Below are 23,663 nucleotides of genomic sequence, written 5' to 3' on the forward strand. Positions count from 1 at the left end.
TGAAAAGTAAAGGTTAACAAATTGGTTATTACTGTTGTTGTCTGCAGCCTATTTTACCATTTGCTTATAAATATCTGAGGCCTTTAAGTGTTTTTGATAAGTCACAAGAAACCAAAAATTTAGTCTTTCACATAGAATTTTAAAGTAAACTTCGGTGAAGAATTTTGTGTTGTGGTCAGTAAAGTGTTGTTGGCTTGAAATAGCTGAAATTCTGTAAGGAGTAAGGGCTAATTAATTTATCACCATTGAAAAAATAACAGTAGTGAAAGTAGAAGACTCACTGTGCAACCATGCAAACATGAAAAGAGTAAAAAATTTCATTATGTTTGTTGGGAGTTTGGATTCTGTGGTTTAAGATTGCAGCAGAAAATTTTTTCTTTTCCTAAAAGAACACATGAAAGAGAAGAATATTACATTATACTCACTGTTTTTTCTAAATTAATTTCTGCATTCTGTCAAAATTCAAAATTTTAATCAATAGTGCTCATTTGTCCTAAGTATTCTTGAACAATCCAAATGTCATATATTTTTATCCTTCTATAAATGAGATTCATTGAAGATAAATGATAGAGGTTTTCTATCCTTGCAATATTTTTCATTTTTAAAAAATTATTAAAAATAAATATAGGCAAGGTCATAATGACATTTTTGATCTGACAATACTGGAATCATGACAATGTCATTTTCCCTTCATGCTCCAATAAAAACAAAATTAGAAAAATCAATATACCTTATATTCCTAAGACTTAAGTAAGATTAAGATTATGCTCTTGTCTAGGAATATATTCTTGGAAGCAACAATGTGAAAACTGAAGAATATGCTGCCAAAAGAAATCCCATATGTATCGCTTCCCTACTTGAACAATAACATCATCATGCTTTCTTCTCTCATATTGATTTATATTTAATCAAAAAATCACCCTAGCAAATCACTTCAAATATTATTGAAAACAAAAAAATATCACATGCATGAATACAGTCATAGTGATGGGCTTGCCCTAAACTATTTCTACATCTATAGTATGTAAACTAAAACTAATTATGATTATGATGTGCATTTTGCATTGTTATCTCTGATGCAACTGTGGATAAATAGCTTTATCTGTATCATATGCTCAGCTATACTTGCTACATACAATATCAATGATTCCTCTATAGATGATAATAAAAGTCCGAAGTGCTCCACCCGTGTATAGGCTTATAATAAATATTGAAGTTGCAATTGTGAAAGATCTAGCATACTGCATAGGGGTCTAGAGGTACTTTGCAAATTTAAATTCAGTTGAGTTAGTGCCCCATAAGAGCAGTATCATTCAGACATTCTTCAAATATTTATCAGTGATTTAAATGCAAAAACTGCTGTCAGTGAGTTCTGTGTATCTCATCACCCTCTTTGACTGAAGTACCTTGGTTGAAAGTAGAGTCTAATTTTAACAAGTCAAGAAGCAGGTGGTTTTTGTCTTTCTGCACCTCCAACTTGCAGAATAGTTTTGCCTTGCAGCCACAGCATCCTATCACCTCTCCCGTGACCCACCTTGCGGGATGGTGCCTACAGAGTCCAACTGGGGTACTAACTGACATCGCCTTGTATTTTCAAGGATAACTAGTAGTTTGATAGCTGCTCTTTTGAGAACTAAAAACATTTTGCACAGAAGGAGTGAATTTGTCATGGTAGAAAGATAAGCTTTTATTTCAATGACTCTTACAGCCTCACAGACTCCTAAAACATAGGATCTTGTTCTGTTTTCTATTGAGTTCAGTTCTGACAAGACTTCCATTAAGTCGTCTTCCCACTAATGACACTTCTCACATGAGAAGCATTGTCCCTTCTTCATTACTAAGAGGTCAGCCAATTAAAAGTTTGAGTAAGCTCACATGCAACTTTTTTTTTTTTTTTTTTTTTTTTTGCGAGACCCTCGCCTGTGGCCGGTGAACGAACTGGCGCATCAGAGGCTGCAGGCAGCCTCGCAGCCCAGCACTCAACCGCTGCGCCACCAGAGGAGGCCCTCACATGCAACTTTTAAAAATAACTATAGATTAATTATACAAACATGCAAAGTAATGAAAAGCTGGGCAACTCTGTGGAAGGCCTGTGACCCTGCAGAAATGTGCACTGTCGCTTCATTCTATCAGTGCACTCTTTCTTGCTTGCCACATGTCAATTACTTCCTTATTAAACAAAACCTTATGGGCAGAAGGCAAAATGTGATGAGTCTGGATGAAAGTTAATGATTCTGACTCAGATATAGCTTAGCTTCAAAAAGGTGTTTAAGGTTCACATCTGATCATATCCAGTATGAACAAGAGCAGATGGCATGTCAGCAACAGACAGGTCACAGGCTCCATGAGATTAACATGGCATCTCCTTAAGTGTTCAGAAAAGGGCTTACAAACTTTCAGGTTGGCAAATACGTCTCTTGCTCCTGCACTTTAAATGTCATATAACTTCATCCTGGCTAAACATGACAGATGATGTTTCAATTCCCTCTGGATGTTGCCTTGCAATATCTTTGTAAGAAATGTGGAAACAATCAAGATATCCTGCCTTTCAACATCAGCTTGATCTAGAGTTAGGAGGAATATAGAAACGGCTTACAGCCAAAATATCCACAAAGAGAAATCTGACAACTCTCTTTGGGATTACTCTTTGGAAATCACTCTTTACATACTCTCCACATGCATCTCTCAGCTGTGAACATAAACTCTGGAATGTGTGCTTTGGAGTGAGACATCGTCTGTGTGGGTCACATGGAAACTGGAGAACAAAATGCAAGCCAGGCTATCTGGGCTGGAAGTCTAATTGATATGACGGAACTCTGCTTTATTTTTTATTTTAATTTAGTTTTACTTTCATGATCTCTTTGAAAGTACTGTGTATCTGCTGCTGCTAGAAGTTTTTGTGCAATAAGAGAAGGTGGAATTAGTCAAGGAAGAGAGAAGGATCTGGAATATTCATTCCAAATATTGGAGATAAGATAGGTACTCATATTACTCTTTTAAATGATTTTCAAACTAGACCCAAAACCTAATGAGAGAGGAGAGAAAGAAAAGGAAGCAATAAATACGTAAAGATGAATAGAATTAACTTAAAAAAAATTCAATGTGACCACCCTAGATCGTATTAAAGAGTTCATATATCTTTATTATTTTCCAAAACCTGAGCTCCTAATCTATTTTTTTGCCCAAGCACAAAATCTTTCCTGTTATGAAAATCAGCACATTAAGATATAGTCACTTCTTAAAAGGAAAAGTTTCACAGCACATGGGGTACCTTCAAAGAACAGAGGCACTCAAAAGGAGTTAGTGCAATGACGTTCTTTGAAATAAAATATTGTGTCATTGTCTGCTATTCTCATTGACTCCCAGGCTGCTATTCTCATTGACTCAGCATTTCTGAGGCAAAGAAAAAAAAATAGACCCATGTTCAGGGAACATAACAGGTTATGAAAGAAGTTAGCTTTCAATAGGAGAGTTGGCTATTTAGTGGCCAGTTTCAGGACTGTTTGTGAAAAGGGAACAGTATTATAAGACTTGATACACTCTTTTTAGCATCTGTTCATAGGTTTGAACATTGAACTTCAGATAGTGAAAGAATTCCCTAAAAGATAATGCTGAATACAAGTGCAATTTTTGGAAAGAAAGAGGAACCATTGCCTTTCATCAAAAGGATCTATGAGTCCAACAAATTTAAGAGCTACTAAGTCAGAAAATCTTTGAAGTTCTCTCCAGTTCTATGCTTCTGAATTTAGCTTGACATTTTATGTCAAGATAAAACTAATTGAAATTTTCTACAGAGTATGATTAAAAATTATAATAATGCAGAGATGAATCATTTTTTTTGAGTACTTATGATAGACTGGGCACTTGTCTTTATAAACATTTCTCTCATTTAATACACAAAACAGCCCTACACAAAACAGCCCTGTGAAGTAGCTATTTTTATTACCATTCACATTAGAAAACAGCATCTCAGGGAAGATAGATGATTTGCTGAAGATCAAACAACTGAGAACTGGCAGAAACCTTCATAAAAACTACCTAAGTCTGACTCCAAAGTTGGTACTTTCGTGACCACACTTTATAAAATTTTCATGAATACGTGGCATTTTCCAAAGAAACAAACAAAAGTAAGAATTTTCCTTGAAGGCCCAAGGCCCTACATGGGATACCTCATAGGAAAAGGGAAAACACTCATCATGACTGCCAGTATTTTAGTGCAAATGCTTTGATATTTGGACTAAAAGTTTAACTGGTTAAAGAAAGAAAAAAGAAAGCACAGAACAGAGGGTAAGGAATTGGGGTATGGGCCAGACAACCAGAGTCAACACAAGACCCTCAGGTGTTTTGGGTCCCAGCTCACAGGCAACATCAATGTCACACTCCCTTGGTATCCTGGGATGCCATCTTCCTTCAAAGGCAATGAAGTGACATATTCACTCTACCCTAAGAAACTGCAGAGGTAAAGAGCAAGAATCACAGTGCAAAACTGTGCAGTCACTCAGGGCCCTATGCACAGAAGAACCCTGCAATTGTTCCCAATTTTGTTCAGGGTTCTTCCCAGAAGAACCCTGCAATTGCTTTGCTGTTGCTAGAAATTTTTAATTATTTTTAGAGAAAAGGGACTGCACATTCCATTTTATGTTGTGCGCTGCAAATTATGTAGACAGTCCCGGCTCTTATTTTTAAGTTTGTATATTACCTGTTTGCTGTTTTGTTTAAATTAAATCATCAAGTTTTATTCACATTTAGAAGTTCCAGCTTAGAGATGGGGGTAGGGAATGAGAGTAAGAGTGTGGCTTTCCAACGCTCCACACAGCATTATTCATGCTCCAGCCACCCGCACTGCTTGCTACATGCCATTTCCTCCCTTCATCCAATGTATGCTAAAGGCAGAAAAATGCCTTAATCTTCATCAAACTGATACTCCCATTTTTACAGTTAATCAATTCAGTTCAGTGAGTCTGATTCAAGAAATGAAAACGGATTCAACAAAGTCGTTTCCCCTCCATTCCTGAAGACAGTCTGTCACGCACAGAAACACAGTCTGATGAGAGGCTTCATGCTCTGTAGGTTATCTTCTCGAGGTGACCGAGGCCTATCAGTTGGTGTGTGAACATGCCAAAACTGCTTCATCAATCCACCTACTTGTGCTCTATTCCCTAAAGAGCTGAAATAAAACAATATGTGCAAAAATCTATTTCCTGGATATTTTTAATTTCAGGATATTGGAAGCTTAATTCTAATTCAGTTTTTGTTAAACTTTCCAATTAAGTTTTTAATGATTCGGTCACAGTGAATATTTTTTAAGAGTCTAGAGTCAAACCTACCTATGTCTAGTACCTATGTCTGTGTTTCTTCAATTCTCATCTATACACTAAGGAAATGAACTTGCTTCTACCCCGGAAACTCCAATTTCTCTGTCTCCTACCCTTATCATAGCTTTTTTTCCAGCTTCTAAAATTTCAGTTGTTCTTCATAAGACATTGCCCTCCCACCACTACTTTCCAAGACTATTGTGCCCACTCCCAGGATTAAGCTTTGGATACTGATATACATTCTTTGGGTTTGACTAAAATCTGAAAATATTTCAGGTGTTTTTTCATTGTTTACTCTTTGTGTTTAGAACAAGCATGGAATATAAATTTGAAATATCATGTATTTAATTTCTGTTCTGAGATGCAAAGGTTTAAGGGGACTATTATAAGGATTCTCTTCTAGAAAGGAAAGACTTTCAAAAACTAGAGTTGCTTTCAAGTTTTCCTGTTTTTTAGGGGCAGAGTTGATGCTTTTCATTGTTACATTTTTGCAGTTTTCTAGAAGTAATGAAATATATATTGTACAATAGATACTGTGCATTGTTATAGGTTATAGGCTAAATATTTAAATCTCCCCTAAATTCATATGTTGGAGTCCTATGTGACTGTAATTGTAGATGGGGGATAAAAAAAAGAATTAAGGTCAATGAGATCATATGACTGGGGCCCTGATTCAAAGGGATTAATGTCCTTATGTGAAGATATGCTAGAGAACTCACTCTCCCCTTGAACACACACTGAATGAAGGCCATAGGAGGCCATAGCGAAAAGGCAGGTATCTGTAAGACTGAGAGTCCTCACCAGAAACCAAAGGCCGCTGGATACTTGATATGGGGCTTTCCAACCTCCAGAGCTGTGAGAAAATAGATTTATATTGTTTAAGTCTCCCAGTGTAGTATACGGTTGATAACAGTCCAAGTAGTCCAATACACCCAGCTTTTGTGAAAAAGAAAACAAATAAAATAAAACTTCAGCATTAGTGTACAAAAATTATGTATTTCAACATTAAAGTAGAACTAGTCAAAGCTTATCAAATCAAACCAGCAAAAAATCTTCTACAAAATACAGTTCACAAATTATGACTACCATTTAGATTCTGATTTAATAAACTTGGGAAGGACTCAGGTGTCTGTATTTTGAAAGTACTGATCAAAGTACATTGGGTGATTCATTCTGTTGCTGAAATTCTTGTACCTTATTTCAAGAAGTTCTATTGTAAGTATTCTTAAAATACTAAGAAAATCTAAGTATTCTTATATAAGTGTGCATCACTAATGGATTGCATGATAGAATAGGAACATAATCTAAGTAATTCAAATGCATACTTACACTTAAACTAAGGACGATATTCATTTAGAGCTTATAATTTTCTGGGTGTACATATATATAGGCATCTAGGGTCAAATTTAATAAATTATTTCTCTTACAATAAAGCAACAAAAATATTTAAATTAATTTTCTACTCCATTTTCCATATCTGTTTTACCCTAAATAAAGGACACACATTAATATTCCTTTTCATGCTTATTTTACAAAGGTAATACACATTTAGCATTACAGAAAAGAATCCTCAATCTAGGAGACTGAATAAGAAACAGATGTTGGGAAATTAGTTTGATCCAAAATGCAGCCTACCTTCCTTTCTATTATAAAGAGACCCACATCAGGACCCCTGTCGGGGCTATATTCTCTCACAGAAGTTTCATTTGGATTTTTTTTCAGTAATGAAATCCAAGTCTGGAAGTTTCCAAGCTGCTGATAATCCTACCAACCCATGGATTCTTTCAGACAGTGTTATTTTGAAAATACCTGCCCCATCCAAAGATTGCTGCAGGGCAACACAGCAGTAGAAATTTTTCAGGCCCTGCTCCTATAATACCCCTTCTGGTGCCCAGCATGACACTCTACAAGCAAATACATGAGCTACTTGCTAAAGAAGAAGGGTTCTCTTTTAAAATTTATTATTTACTAAATCCTGGGGTTTCTCAGAACATTCTCTACACATGCCCTTCGATTCTTTACTTTGTAGATTCTCAGCTGAGGGGACAACTACAGGGATATTAAGAAAGACCTGCCCTACCAAGACTCAATTAGGCTGATTGTTCTTAAAAGGTTACTGCGAGGTCAAAATGAAACAAGTTATCATTTTTAGGCATTAATTCTAAGTTTGGAGAACCATCCTATTTTGGTGTCCTGGTTTTCCCAAAGAAATAACTAGCTTAAGATGACTAGCAAGATAAGCAGTCTGGAGCCCAAGCAAGGGAAATATCAGGTCTACCAAACATTAAAAACTTATTTAACCCACATCCAGAAAAAAGTTTTGAGTTTTTAAATATAATTTTTAAAACACGGTTCAAGACATAATATACATATGGATTAAAATAATTCGTCTTCCCTTACCTTATTGTGTTTATGTATAAATGTATGTATATATAAACACAATATCCGAGTTTATATTCTCTTTTAATTTTGGGTTATTTCTTCCTCTCTCTTTAATTATGATTTGTACTTTCCTATATTTAGATCCTTAAGATTTAAACCTAATCCTGGGTTTCTTTTTTCTTTTTCCTCTCATTAATTTGAATTCCACCTTTTCCCTCTAATCAAATCTTCTATATACTTCCCAAATGACCCTACATATTTCATTATTTTACTATTCCACACCACAACCACAGTGACAAATCAATTAACAAAAGGAAGTTTCTTTAAAAATAATCTACTCCTACATTTGCATGATAATTATTTTAAAAGATTTCACTTTCCATCAACTTATTTATAATTTACAAGACATTTCTCTCCATATTATAATAAAAACAAAACTAACAAACACGATGGACCCTAACAAGGAGACACTATTTAAAAGTTCTCTCTATTGTATATAACATTGCGGTTAATGCTTCTAAGTAGTTATATATCTCCCCTTTGGAGTTAGAGTTCTACATCATTTTCCCAAAAACTTCTTTAATGAAGCAATATTTCCAGAATATATAGTTGGTATTGGGGAAAGAAAAAGCACACAAATAAATATGAGAAATAATGTTGCAGTCAAACAATAATATATAATTTATAGAATTATATTTTTTTTAATTTTTTATCTGAAATAGATAAGGCACACAGAAATATGGAATACTTCAGAATTATGTCTTATGCAGTACTGTAATATATTGTATTTCTTTGATGATTTTTGTCATATATGTTAATCCAGCCCAACTGATTTATTTTTCATACTGCAAAGCATCTTAGATCATTGATCCTGATAAGACTGAAGTGCTTCTAAGAGAGATACTTGAATATAATAACCTAGTCTTTCAACTGTAACACTGAGATGTAAGCACCCGCAGAGACTTCAGATTAAAGTACCAAATTTCCAACAAATTAGTACATAAGGGAACAAGGAGATAATGTAAGTTCCATACGGACACATCAGACAACAAAATCTGTGAAGTCATTCAAGGGTCCTGCATTTGGTTTAATGCTCTAATCTTGTTATCTTGAAATTCCTGTTATATTTAATTATGAACGACTGTACTGCTATATAAAGTCCAATAAGAATAGTGGAGTGTGCATATCATCAGAAGGAGTACAATGAATGTACACACAGTCTTGGGCCAGAGAGCATGGTGGAAAGGGCGCATAGCAAACAATGAAGCTGGCTGCATGGTGTTCATGTCTAGGCCAGTCTGTGACAACACAGAGCCCCAATGGGGCAGCTGGGACTGGACTTGGACCCAGGCTGTTGTCAGTAAGAACAGCAGCAGAGGCAGTATGATGAAACGCCAGCTTCCTCATGCATTCCCACAGCCTGTCCTTGTCCTAACTGCATCAAAACTGACTCTCTGGCATGGGTGCTGAGACAAGAACTGCTAGTGCTCAGGCAGTAAACTTTTTCAGTAAATTATGACAAAATAAAAGTGTGCAAGTGAACATTGAACTACAACATATGATGGAATTATTAGAAATATTCAAAGGTTTTAACTGCAGTTTTGAAAATTGTTGCAACATGGCAAAATAAATATCCATGGACATAGGATGAGAAATTGAATGTTAAGATTGTCACAATTGGTGGAAAGGAGCACTATTTTCAATGAACTGTCAAATAAACCAATTATTTACCAAGAAGATAATTTTAAAATTACTATTTCTTGTAATTCTTCATTGAAGACCCAAAAATAAAACATGTAGGCAGGAATTTTGAATTATAAACAAGTCATGATGTAACTTTTATATTTTTAATAACTTTCACAAGTCACAAGGAATGTCATATACTTTAAAATTTCATTTAATTCTTATGCAGAATTAAATAATCTTAGGAAAATTATTTCTCAGAAATCATCAGTTCTATATGTTTTAAAATGTTGACTTTGAAATAATTATTAGAAAGTTATCCCGGCATCATTAGCAATTGCTATCAACAGATCCTTCTCAAAAACAAAAATTATCTGACCCATATAAAAAGGATCAGAAACAACAAATGTTGGAAAGGATCAGAGAAAAAGGAACCCTGGTACACTGTTGATGGGGATATAAACTAATTCATTTTTCTATGAACAATAGTATGTTGGTTGCTTAAAATTATTAAAAATAGTCTACCATACAATCCAGCAATTTGGGTTTCCACACAAAGAATGCAAAAACACTAATTCAAAGAGATTTATACACTCCTTTATACGCTCATTGCAGCACTGTTTACAGTAGCCAATTTATAAAAACAATCTAAGTATCCAACAAACAGATGAGTGAATTAAGATGTAATATATATAATATATTATGTAATATATTACAATATATAATGTAAAATATATATACAAGATATACATGTGTACATATATACAAGATATACATCTTAAATTTGTTTTTAGAAGAAATAGGGGCCTCGCTGGTGGCGCAAGGGGTTAAGCACTGCACTTTGAAGCAATCCACAGCCTCTGCAGCACAAGTTTGATCCCCAGCCGGCCAGAGAGCAACCCACATGGTGAAGCAGACCTCTCCTGTCCAGCCCGCTGCTCCCCTCAGCAGTGTATTTCAGTCAGTCTGCCTGTTGTTTCCCACTCTAGTGAATCCTCTCACCCCCCGCCTCTGTGACCCGTACCCCAGCAGTTCTGTTATACATAAATAAATCTTTAAAAAAGAAGAAGTACAGAAATAACATTGCTAACTAGAAACTGGAAGAAGAGAGGAAAAAAAAGTGAAAAATAAACTGTTGCTGAATTTCTCCTAAGTTTTAGCTGACAATGTAAGGAAATCCTTGGAAGTTGACAAATCAACTGGCAAGAATTTAGATGAAATCACTTTGTATGAAGCCTGTTTCTAAATTCACTGCATTATGCACCTCCCATATCTGTAAGTGAGTTTATAAACAGGTTTTGCATCCTTGATTTTGGCCATCGGGGTACCATAGTTGTCAGTGTGACTCACAAAGTTGGATGGCTGTTGATGGCACTACCAAAAAAGAAAAGAACTGTTGTCTTCACACTCATGGAGACAGCTGAACCCTCATTATAGATGCAAATTTCATAATTATAACATCATTTTGTCATAAAATTTCCATTATTATTATCATTAATTTCTAACTGCTCCTGGCTAAGAATTGGGGGAAACCCACTGTAAAATTTAGAGAATGTCTCATGCCTAGTTCAGCCTGATGTTTTCTTCTTAGTCATCCATGTTTTACTGTTGTAAATTCCCCTTCTACTTCTTTCTAGAATGATTTCAAGCTAGTTTCAAGACACTCATTATTACCACTCACAGAAAATTTGTAATTGCTGCTTTATATCTTTGTGCTTGTCAGCCACATAAAGTTTACTATTCACAAAGGTTCCTTGATAAATGTCTGCCACCTGTTATGTTTGAACTTGAGGGTGGCCTCTCTCTGTGGGTAGAGGCTGAATCCTTACTCTCCCCTTGCAATTCAGTGCTTACTGTCTCCTTTGTCTCACCAGGGCAGAGAAATGAGGAGGGTGTCTAAAACTCATCAGTTTTTTAATTAGAAAAATAACTCTCCCAATGGGTAAGAAAGTGGACATCATGATTACTATAACCAACATTTAGCCCCCTCCTTCTTAACTGACATGTAGTGTAAGAGATTAAGGATTTGCTTTATCTTCCTGTCAATTTTTGTGTTAGTTTGAAGTTAATTTCTGATATGGATAGGTAACATTAATTCTTTGAGTGAAGACATGTTTCTGCTTTACTTCCTACTAATATGACATCACAAGCCATGCATTGCTTTTATTATAAAAAGAAATACACATTAGTTGAATTAAGGAGATTAATTCAAACCATCGGAGATGTTATTAAATCAATACTTTTCTAATTTTTAAAATATGTAAGAATCACTTAGGAATCTTGTTAAAATTCAGATTGTAATTTGGTACCTCTAGGATAGTGTCTAAGATTCTGCATTTCTAACAATTTCCCTGGTGATGCTATTTTGCCTAGCTAACACCCACACTTTGATTTACAAGGATTGAAGTAGACTTAAAAAAAAAAAAAAACACCTTTGTGCCTTATTACTAATTACCATTGAGAATTATACATATGTATATACACACTCTCATGCATATAAATACTAAAAAAATACATTTTAAAAAAAGAGCTCCTCTGAAATAAAAATAATTGTGCATCTTGTATGTATATTTTCTGATACCTTGGCTGGAGGAAAAAATTAGAAAAAACATTCTCATGAGACATAACATTGAATTTTGATGATTTTTTTCTTCTACTAACGGACTTTCTCAGACTTTATGGTAATTTCTTAAAAATTCAAAGTAATATGCTGCTACCATGGATAATTTTATGTGAAAACAACCACACTAAGAAGAAAAGTATGTATATGTATATGATGCCATTCACAGAAATGTAAGCAGTCCTCATTAACCAAATTATGAACACATGATTGAGATATTTTAATGAAGTCTGGGAGAACTAGTCTAAGCAATTGACATGCTTTGGAGATCATGTCCTGATTTAATGAAAATGCTTTTAACAAGTTCCATGATATTTACATTGAATTCATATCTTTTATATATAATGGATATACTATGGGATATTACCATTGTCACTATATTTTAACGGAACCAGAAGAGGATTCAATATTTGAACAATTCTTTTCTGAATCTTTGTTGTTAAAAAAAAGTTGCTTCAGAATGTTGTAATATAATGATGACATTATTCAGTGGGTATATACTGTCATACACTATGCAAAATACATTACATACATTATTTAATAATAAAAACTTCCCTTTAAAATAATTATTACTGTTGTTGTTGTTGTTGTTGCCTTCTTACAGATGAGAAAATTGAACCTCCAAGAAATTATTTGGTTTCCTTGTGCATCGGTAGTTAATGGCAGAACTGGGATTCAAATCTATGTCAGCATGATTCTCGGTTATGAGCTCTTTAAATATGTTGTATCGTTTCCAAAATTCACTCTATGTCAACGGGTGTCAGAATTTTTCCCCCGTGTCAGAAGCATCAGCATCATCTGGAAAATAATTCAAAATGCAGATAATTCCCAGGCCTAACCCTGACCTACGAGAACACAAACTCTAGAAGTGGAAGTCAGAAATCTATTTGAACATCCTCCAGATAATTTTGATGCATACTAAAATGTCAGAACTAGTAATATTGTAAATATTAAGTGAGTTGGTAGTGATTTGATTTTCTTTAAGTGAGGGTTGATCATATATATATTTAACCAAAGCAGAAAATTGCCTGAATGGAATAATGTTAAAGATTCCTACTCAGAAGAATTTCTTTTCACATATTGGCTTATGATTATACTTCCTTAATAGGAAAGAAATTATTTCATACAATTAAAGATAGGGCATAAATTGTACCTTCTTGATTCCATCACCTACAACCCACATTCCATGCTGCTGGTTATAATTAATATGTTAGGCACTTTTTTTGTTTCTTACTTCTTAAGAATCAAAGTCTCCTAAAGCTTTATTTGGTTGGATACCCTATTATATGCACTGTGACTAAAACTGTGCCTTCTGTTAAGAACCAGGAAGAAAATTTTCCCTACTTCCAAGCTAACAATTTCATCAGTGCTGTCAGATCTCACAAGATTTCTAGTTCAGAGACATTTATAACTTACAGCAATAAAAATAGGTAACGAATTAGCTTTTTCTTATACAGGTTCCCCAAATCCCAGTTCCCACAGGGTGATGCAGAGAGAACCAGGTGATACCTGCACACACAGTAATTTCATTACTTGAGAGGAGCTTTGAGTTTAAAATCCTGAACCTTTTATAAAGAGCAGTAAACATGCTTGCCCTTTACTCCGGAGGGAGTCACTATTCCTGTCTTTCAAATATGAGCAAATCTGCTTTTTTGCTCTGGAGGGAGACACAATCCTTAACTTATAAAATAATTTGTTATAAACACATCCTTGAAAAGATAGCCTGGATAAAGGTTATCAGTACCTCTACTTGCTTTTAAAACACAGAGAAATACATGAGACCCATGGAAAACTGTGTGTCCATGAAAATGCCAAATGGATATATTAATAGTTGCACAATTATAAACACATTGGCTTGTGATGCATTTGCTTTTTAGATTTTTAAAAGAGGACATATGCTATGTACTTTAAGATTTTTTTGTATCTTGAGTGAAATCATGTCTTGGTCATGAAACTTTCTGAAATGTCTGAAGTCAGTTCTTGTTTACTTCAAAAATATACAAAAATATTATTTAGGCACACATGTCATTTAATATTAAACTACAGATCAAGACTATTTTTCAAATCTGCTACTGAAATCTCAAAATTCACCTTTTCTATGTGGTGTTGCTTAGCAACAAGACCTAGCAACATATTGCTTCTAGGGAGGAGCCAAAGTATCAAATTGGAGAAGCCCAATAAGAGTTGTTTAGAAAAAGAGCAATTATTTGCATGCAAGATACTATCTGGTACAATTATGAGCAATGCTTATTTCCCATTTTGGAATGAATTCTTATATGAGCGTTCACAGTTTGTACCTGAATAAGGAAAAAAGAAAAGAAGGGTAAGAGCTGGCGCTGGAGGTAACCTGGGGGTGAAATAGTGGGGCTCCATTTATGTTTATTCTTTTGTAAATAATATATCTTTAATTAAGGCCTAAAACCTTTAAATAACTAATTTGGATTTTTTTTAGATTTTCATATCAGGCTAAAATTGTTTCAGTCCTCATTTCCTATTCTAACTTAATTAACTTAATAAGCTATTTGGTTGCTTTCTAAAGAGGTATTTATTTATTAACAATGAAATTAATTGCAATACACTACTGCCCTTCAAATATCTTTCAGAGGAAAGAGCAAATAAACTGCAATTGTAAAAGGAAAGGAAGAAAGGAAGGTGGGAGAGAAGGAAGGATGGATGGAATCAGAAAATAAAGAGAAAAAATTTTAAATGCACAGCTTTCTTTAGTGATTATAGTAAAAATTGAAAGAGACATATTGAAAGAAAAATTTTTTCCTAGATAAACTCAGACCCTAATACCAAAGAATTTTTTTTTTGGAGTTTTGACATCACTTTATTGTAAAAATACTGATTAATACATAAAGGAACAAAACAAAAATGAACTGAACATTTATTAACAGAAACTTAAAATAGTGTTGAGGTTTCTAGAACCTGCTGAGTGCAAATTCTTATTTCCCTTGACACTGTTTATCACTCAGAATTATATTGCTACACAATTTTTCTTTTCTCAAAACCTTTGTCAAAACTCATCCTTCTGAATTCCCCTTCTAATAGTCATTTGCTTCTTTTCATGAGTTTCTAATGTTAAGTCTTTGGTAAATATGTCCACGCATGTGTGCAAAGTAAATTATAAATTATTCTATGGGTTCCCTTAATCTATACATTGTATTACTATTCAATGTATGAGGACAAAAACTTCTGTTCATTTACTTTTGTGAAGCCCAAGAAAGAAAGTAGTCTGTAATCACAGACTCCCTGAAGAGGGTATTCAACACACATTGGTACTTAATGTATTTAGCATGACAGTTATTTTAAGTAAAAGCCAAGGTAAGATGGTTACTTAAGGGAACACATGAATGACATTCAACAAATTAAATTCTGAGTTTGCGTTTCAGACATATGTAGCATGCATAATAAACCCCCACGAAAGGCATATTAAAACAACCACCATTTTATTTGGTCACAATTCTGCAATTTGTGCTAGGTGCTCATCTATAAAGTCCTTTTGTTGGGTTATTCTAGAATCACTCAAGTGGATTAATCATCTGGTTGCTCACTGGAAGTGGAAGACGTTTAGTGGTCTCAATTACATTTTTCAAGTTATTTTGTGAACTGTTTGGTCTCTAGTGCCTTAGCTGTGAGGGCTAGTCTCTCCCCCATTCGGCTATGGAGGAGATTCATGGTAGGCCAGCCAGGGCTTTTTCATATGATGATAGATAAATTCCAAGATATCAAGGGTGGAAACTGCAAGTTGTCTTGACACCCAGATTCAGACTTTATACAATGCCATTTTTGTCATCTTTAGTTATTCAGAGCAAACAATAGGTGAATTCAGATGCCAGAGATGGAGAAAGAGACTCCATTTTTTAATTAAAGGAGTGGTTATGTCCCATGGCAAAGAATGCATAGAAGTTTAAGGACATTTATTGCAGAAATCATTATGGATAATCTAGCACAGAACTGATTAAAACTCTATCCTAATATTTATAGCATGTTTAAAATTCATAAACAAAATAACAATCACGCACGCACAATTCCTTTCCCATTTAGGAAGTCAAGTATTAAAATCATTACATCTTTTCTATTTAATGCTCTAAGAGAAAGTATAGACTAAATATCTTGCAGATATTTTATTGTATGATTTACCTCTGATATATATACTAGCTGACATGACATGGATATGCATAGGTTCACTCACCAATGATTTTCAAAGTTCAAGTTTCCAGTGGAGAATTCAAAATTTTGACTAGTTATATGAAAGTACACAATTTTGAGTTGATGCATGATCCTCTAGAATGCTAAAAGTTTTTACCTTTCAAAAATGTATACTTTGGTAGTTCAATAAATGTGTTTCTTCATCACCCACACTTCCCTCACTTATGAAAGTAGATAACGAAAGAAAATGCTTGTGTCATAATATATGCTTCTATATATTTGTGAAAGGAAGGCTTGATCACTGTCCTAACCTATTTCTACCACTCAGAGGAATTTATACCATTTATTCACCCAAATGTTAATGAGTAAAGCCCTCAATCAATGCCACTAAGCTCTTTGTAGTGAAGTTACCATTCACTACAAATTTCTTTTTTTTTTTTTCTTTTTTTAACTTTTAAGACTTTTATTAGCAAGTTTCAAACATACAATACAATGAATTATAGTCTCCATGCTATACATTACTGCTCTGTCTTATTAGTTTTAAAATTAGACATATATATCATTTTTATCCCCAAACATCACTGGTCTTTGGTCACATTCAGAAGGCAGCATCCCAAATTTGCACCTCCTTCTTTCTGGTTTGCCTCCCTTTTAGTATCCTGTATCTTCCTCTCAGGATTATTAAAAAGATTCATTATAATTGATTGCATATATGAGTCATCTTTGTTATACAAGATCAGAAGGTCTAAATTTCTACTGCAAGGGAAGAGGTCATAACTACTATTTAGCTAACATGGTACTGAATTTATTTTCTTGCTTGACTTTTTATCAAATTTTCTATTTTCAATCTCTTAAATCCAGTTTATTTTTTTTTCTTTTTTTTTTTTTTTATAAATTTTATTGTTATATTCCCCATACAATTGCAGCCCCCCATTCTGACCCCAATCCCTCCCCTCCCGCCCCCGCCCCCCTCACTACAAATTTCTTCATTAGAAAACAACAGAAGAGCCTCCCCAGTGGCACATCGGTTGAGCGCTGGTTGCGAGGCTGCCTGCGGCCTCTGCGACACCGGTTTGATCCCCGGCTGCTCCCCGGCCACCGGAGGCGGGTCCCGCATGGCGCACAGACCTCTCCTGCCGCCCGCTGCTCCCCTCAGCAGTGTACTTCAGTCCTCCTGCCTGCTCTGCTCCCCGCTCTGGCTCTGGTGAATTCTCTCACCCTCCTGTGCTTCTGACTGTGCCTAGTGCTTGTATAAATAAACAAATAAATAAATAAATCTTAAAGAAAAATAAAACAGAAATTAGCAATTAAATTCAGGAAGTAACTTGAAAAAACTTTCAAGGTACATATCATTGCATTTTTACTAATTTTTGTTTGTGATGCCTCTTAAGTGTCTGAAGTTAAAAGCATTTCCTTGAAGGAAAATATTCACTCTGGAGAACACTTGAAATATATTAAAAAGATATTCCAAAACCATTGTTACTATGATAGCTCTTCTCTTATTTCTCTCAAATTGTAGTAATTTCATTTTGAACACTGCCTTTTATCCTCTTCATCTGGCATCTCTTTTCCCTAAGTCCAAAATTAGCCATCTGTTTATAAAATGTAGTCTACTAAAATGGAAATAATCCAAGTCACAAACCCTGTATTCATTCCTAATCCTTCCTTCTCCAAAAAGGAAATATACAACTTAGACTTGACCTGGTCCCAGAATATCAAAGCAAGATCGAATTTGAAAAACCAAATTTCTAGCAGTGATCTAATAAGAAAACACAAATAAAAGCAAACAGCACTTAATATGACTACCCACACATAATTAAAACAGTCCAGTGGTAATATAATTTATTAAATATTAGCATGTTGTTTGAAACCATGTAAGACATGAATGAAATAGTTCCCTGGCCCAGGGAACAAGCTTCAAATTTTGCAAGGAACTCTTGCAAATGATAATTTTAGTATAAATTTCTGTCTTATGTATATTGTGATATTTTTCTTTGTTAATCTTTGATAATTTCAATATTTTTTAAGATCTACAAGTTAAGAAAAAGAATATGAGACTAAGAGATTTTGAATTTAAAATAATTTACAGGACTTTTCCACCACTAAAAACATGGACTTAGAAAAATAAAGCTTGAGATTTTGCATCCATTAATAAAATATGGAGCCTGATAAACTTGGCAAACTCTAAAACCTTACTATAATTTCTAAGTAAATGTAAAAGAATCAGAAAATAAATTGTAGAATCATCATATATTCTGACAGAAGAGTTTCCTTTGTTCTGTGAAATTCTCCTGCTTTCTGTTTTAGTGAAGAATTTAATTATGTTTCTTTTTGCAAGTGGAACCTAGATAGATTTCCACACTTTATGTCCCACAGGTAAAGTTGTACAACATTCTGGACACCCTACATAGCTCAAGAAATAAATGGATATTATGTTGTTCTCTGAGTCTTAGAGAAAAAGAAGCTATTTTTAAAATTCTTTGTCATAAAATGCTTGAGAATTAGCAGAGAGGCCATGTGACAGGAAGTATAAAGGCTATAAATTTCTATCTTTTCATGACATAAACTACTTCACTAAACTATCCCTAGACATTTTCTAATAGAAAATATGAATTATATTCCAAAAGAAGGAAAGGTCGAGGTGACCAAGTTATTTGAAATAAGACATTGTGCTATTTGCTAATGTCTCATTATGTAGAAATAGTCTCCCACCATTTGCATATAATTTGATTTTAAAACACTAGAATACAAAGATTGTAGTTTGAATTGAATTTTGAATGATTCTTCCCTTAGACTCCTGTGGAGAGTAATTTATATGCAGATGTGAATGTTCATATTGGGTCCTTATCACCTGGCAAGATGACCAAGGATAAAACCCATTCAGGCAATAACTTATAAAAAGTGCTGCAGAGCACAGGGTGACTAGAATGTCTAGAGAGTCTCAGTTTCCACACCTCTCACTAATGAGAAACACTTTCTTCCTTGTAATGTTATAAATATGACAAAAATAATCAATTTTTTATCATTAGGCTCATTATGTCATTATCTAACTGTAATTTACCAAGAAGAGGTAACATCTATAGGTATCTATTTTTGAGATATTTTTCTTTATCTTCGATTTTCTGTAGTTTGAATATGATATGTATGCATGTACTTTTTCATTTATTTTGATATAGGTATTCTCTAAATTTATAGAATCAGTAGTTTTATTTCGGACATCCATTTCGGAAAACTCCTTGTCATTATTTCAAATATTTCTTGTATTCCTTTCTCTTTGCTCCTTCTGGCATTCTCATTACACATGTTACACTTTTTTGGAGTTGTTCCATAAGTTTTAGATACACTGTTCTGGTGTGTTTTTTTTTTTTTTTTCTTCAGTCTGTTTTCTATTAGCTTTTCAGTTTTGGAAGTTTCTGAGAAATTCTTCCCTCAGCCATTTCCCTCTCTATGCTTACATTCTTCTATGCTTACATTCTTCCCTCAGCCATTTCCCTCTCTATGCTTACGTTATCATCGCCTGATTATTACCCATTAGAACCTTTAACATATTCATCATAATTGTTTTAAATTCCCAAACTGATAATTCCGACATCTCTCTCATATCTGAGTCTGGTAATCATAGTGGCTCTGTCACTTCAAACTATTGTTATTGTGTTTTGCCTTTTATTATTATTATTCTTTCAATATTTTCTATATAGCTGGAGATGATTTACTGATGGAAATGCTGCATAATAGTCCTTTAATGTGGTAGTGATGCATGGACAAGAGGAAACATTCTATTTCCTTGAAATTAGGTCTCAACCTACTAGTGAGCCTGTGGCTCTGGACTGCGAGCTCATGGGTGTTTCTCAGTTTTTTTCTCCCTCCTTAGATGGGATAGGATGACTAGAGTGGGGTGGAACTGTGCTTTTCACTTCCCCCAAGTGAGTTCAGCACTGATAATAGCAAATTAAGCTTTCTCCTGAGAGCAGGCCCTATTAAGAAAAACAGAACGATGTGACATATTTCAAAATGATTCCCTTTCTTCTCTCTATGTCAGAAACATGTAAGGATTTTTTTCTTTGATACTCACTTTGAAGACCTAAAACTGACTGATCTCCTGGAGGTAAAACTCACAAAAGTGTTGGAGACTTCCCATTAGCTGGGTCCTCTGAATTTTTAACTCCCAGACTTATCCACACAGATCCTCCAGCAATTCATCAATTATAATTCAGATTTTCCTACCCCAGGAATGATTCACACTGATGTATCTATCCACTTATTGATTTTTGTTCCAGTAAATTCTAATTTCTATGTGCACCTGTCAGACTCCAAATTTGAAGGCAGTGGTTTTTTTCTGTGGCCTTACTTTCTTTACAAATCTAAAAAGAATTTTTGATTTTTCAGTTTGTTCATCTTTTTACTCATAAAGTCATAGTGGTAACTTCCAAGATTTTTGTTGGTCAGGCCAACTTAGTACTCTTTACTAAGCCATTTAAAGACTTTATAAAATCCTCTTTTAAGAAGTATCACTAGTCCTGTATCAAGGATGAGGAAACTAAACTTTACAAAAGCTAATTTATAACCGTGATAACCCAAGTACTACCCTGATAGAGCTTTCACCAAAGACACAAATGTTTATTTCCAAAGCCACTGCTGCATGTCTTCACAACCTTTCTTACTTATCAATTGTTAGTTATGTATTTTCTTCCAGTTTCGTTCTTCGAGTATTTCATGACTCAGTCTTCGAAGCCAGTAACCCCCAAAATAATATAAAACTATATATAACTTTAGGGCTCATTGAAGTTACCTGAGTTCTAATTTTGTTATACTTAATATAAGAAAAATTATCATGGAGAAACATTATAAGTTTAGAAGGATATATTTAGAGATATATCCATTAAATGGATTCATAACCCTATATATGTATAGTTACAATTACATATATGTTATAATGTTTGCATTAAGTCCCTAGTACATATAAAGTCAGTGTTAAAAAATAAATGCAGATCAACCTTGAATATAGCTTGGGTAGACAAAAACAATGTAGTCATAAAAACAAAGGTTAGTATACCTTATTTTGCAAGACTAACTGGACCTATATCATTTCTAGTCTATGACTCTAGAAATAATAAGAAAAACTTAAACTCTTTCCCTAAAGTTGATATATTGAATACTGAATGTTATAATAACATAGCCAATATTTGTGAAGAAGGAACACTTACTTTTTTTCACTATGTCCATTTCTTTTTAACTATCTGCCCCTGCCTGAGTCTCAATCCATGTTTTGGCTTGGGTATTCTGGTTTGCAAAATTCTTTGTTGGTGTATACACAATAAATTTTTACTAATTAGTACTTCACTGAATCATTGGTTATACTACAGCTCTTTCTGAACTTTTGATGCCATTTTATATTAAACACTGTCTCTATACCCCTAATCAATATTGTTTCAATCTAAATCACTCACCTCTCTCCTTCATGCTCTTCTCCAAATACTTATTATAAGTCCTTGCCTTACAGAGTTCCATGGTTTTAGGTGACAGAAGTAACTTTAGATTGAGCACTGACCAGATGACCATATTTTTTTAATAAAAATACGGTCACTGTCTCTGAAAACCAAAGACTATACCTTGCTGCCCAGCCCACAACTTCAGATTATATTGTTTTTAACTAATAATAGTGTTTTGAAAATCGTTACCATTTATGTAGCGTTTAACTTGTCAAACTGAATAAATATTATCATGCTTAATTTATTCAGGTTCTACTGACTTTTGGAGATTTTGATATATTATCATATTATGCCCACTTATACTTGGTTGTAGTAGAAAATTTAAGAGGGAGAGGAAATAATGAACATTTTAACTATCATTAAAGAATCTTGAATCTGGAATTTTAAGGACGTGTGTCTGCTTTAATTTTTTGTGGATCAGATTGTCCAAAGGGAGCTCCTTTTCCAAAATGCCAATTCCCAGCAAATTAAACACAATATGGATTTCGGTTCCTGAAAAGACACCTCGTTGTAGAATGTAGAACTATACTCTGACAAGCACCCAGAGAGCTGTTCACAGCTGACCTTTGCAATTGTATCCTGCAGTGGGTGCAGGCCTACTTTGTTTTCCTTTTGTGTCAGTGCTTTTTCAAAAAGGAACTTGATTTTGTTTTCCTTACCACTTGTCACCAGGTCTATGATTACACTTCACATGTCTGAAGTGACCATTTTGATTATGTGTCCTCATGATATCTGGTCCCTTTCCGGAAACTTTTTTAAAAAACAGTTAGAGCTTGTATCATACATTTGTGAAATCATAGTCTTCCTTTCTACTCGACCATGTGAATGTTAGAGTCATCATTCCTAGTGTCTTTATTAATTTAAACTGAACTACTTTGTTCTTAATTAATTACAAATAATAATAACCTATAAAGTCTTAAACAGGAAGGTCATAAAAGCCATGTTTTTCAGTGAAGGTCCTGGCATAAGAGAACTGTGTTTCCTGAAAGAGCTATACCCTACTCAGTTAGCTGTTCCTAACTAAGTCCTTTGAGATTAACCAGAGTCATAGACATCAGGAAGCCTGGTGTGGAGCAGTGGGGAGGCTGGAAGGAAGAAAGTTACAGAGTATAACACACTGTCAAGGGAAAATAAAGCTGAAGGTCTAAATGTTGGATCTTTGGACACAATGCATTGGCAGTGTCAAAATAAGGAAGCATAATTATAATATCCACAATAATAATTGTAAATATTTCAAGATTTTGCCTAAAGTAACCATGAAATACCAAAACATGTCAGAACGGTTGTCAACAGTATGAGAAAAGCGAGACCTTATTTAAGCTAATGGAATCAAGTAAAACGGGTAGTGTGAGTTGCATTTAGGGGATTTTTTATAAATATTTTCAATAAATGCTAGTTTTTTCCAACACTTTCAAATATATCTACATCTTCTTCCTGCTTAGCACCCTTGAGATTTCAAGCTTTAATTCATAGTTGTGATGTCACTGTAATTCCATTTCAAGAGCAAATAATTCTTGTTCTTCTTAAGTTAATGCCTTTAAATAATTAGAAAAAAATGGAAAAATAAATTATAACTATGCAAGAGCAAATAATTCTTGTTCTTCTTAAGTTAATGCCTTTAAATAATTAGAAAAAAATGGAAAAATAAATTATAACTATGCCTTAAAGGTAAATAAATGGAATAATTAAGTTCTACTTTTGATAATATTACAGTGCCTGTGGTTGTGCCGTCTGCTGCTTTCAAATCCAAATACTGGGAAAGCGGAGAAGGAAGATATGTTTCCAGATCAGTGATTATTTCTAGGGGACTCTTTGGCTCCTCTGTGTTTGCACTGACTTCAAATTAAATATCAGAAAATTCCATCACATTAGTTTAAAACTCTGTCAATATCACTTTGCTAAAAGAAATAGACAATTTGTACCCATGGTAAATCAGCGAAAAGAAAACAGAAAAATCATAGACTGTCTGGTTCCCTGAACTAATTCCCTAATGATTAGGAAGAAAACTTCAAATTATAAAAA

This window comes from Talpa europaea (genome assembly GCF_964194135.1).
Source record: "Talpa europaea genome assembly, chromosome: 4".
Classification (NCBI taxonomy): domain Eukaryota; kingdom Metazoa; phylum Chordata; class Mammalia; order Eulipotyphla; family Talpidae; genus Talpa; species Talpa europaea.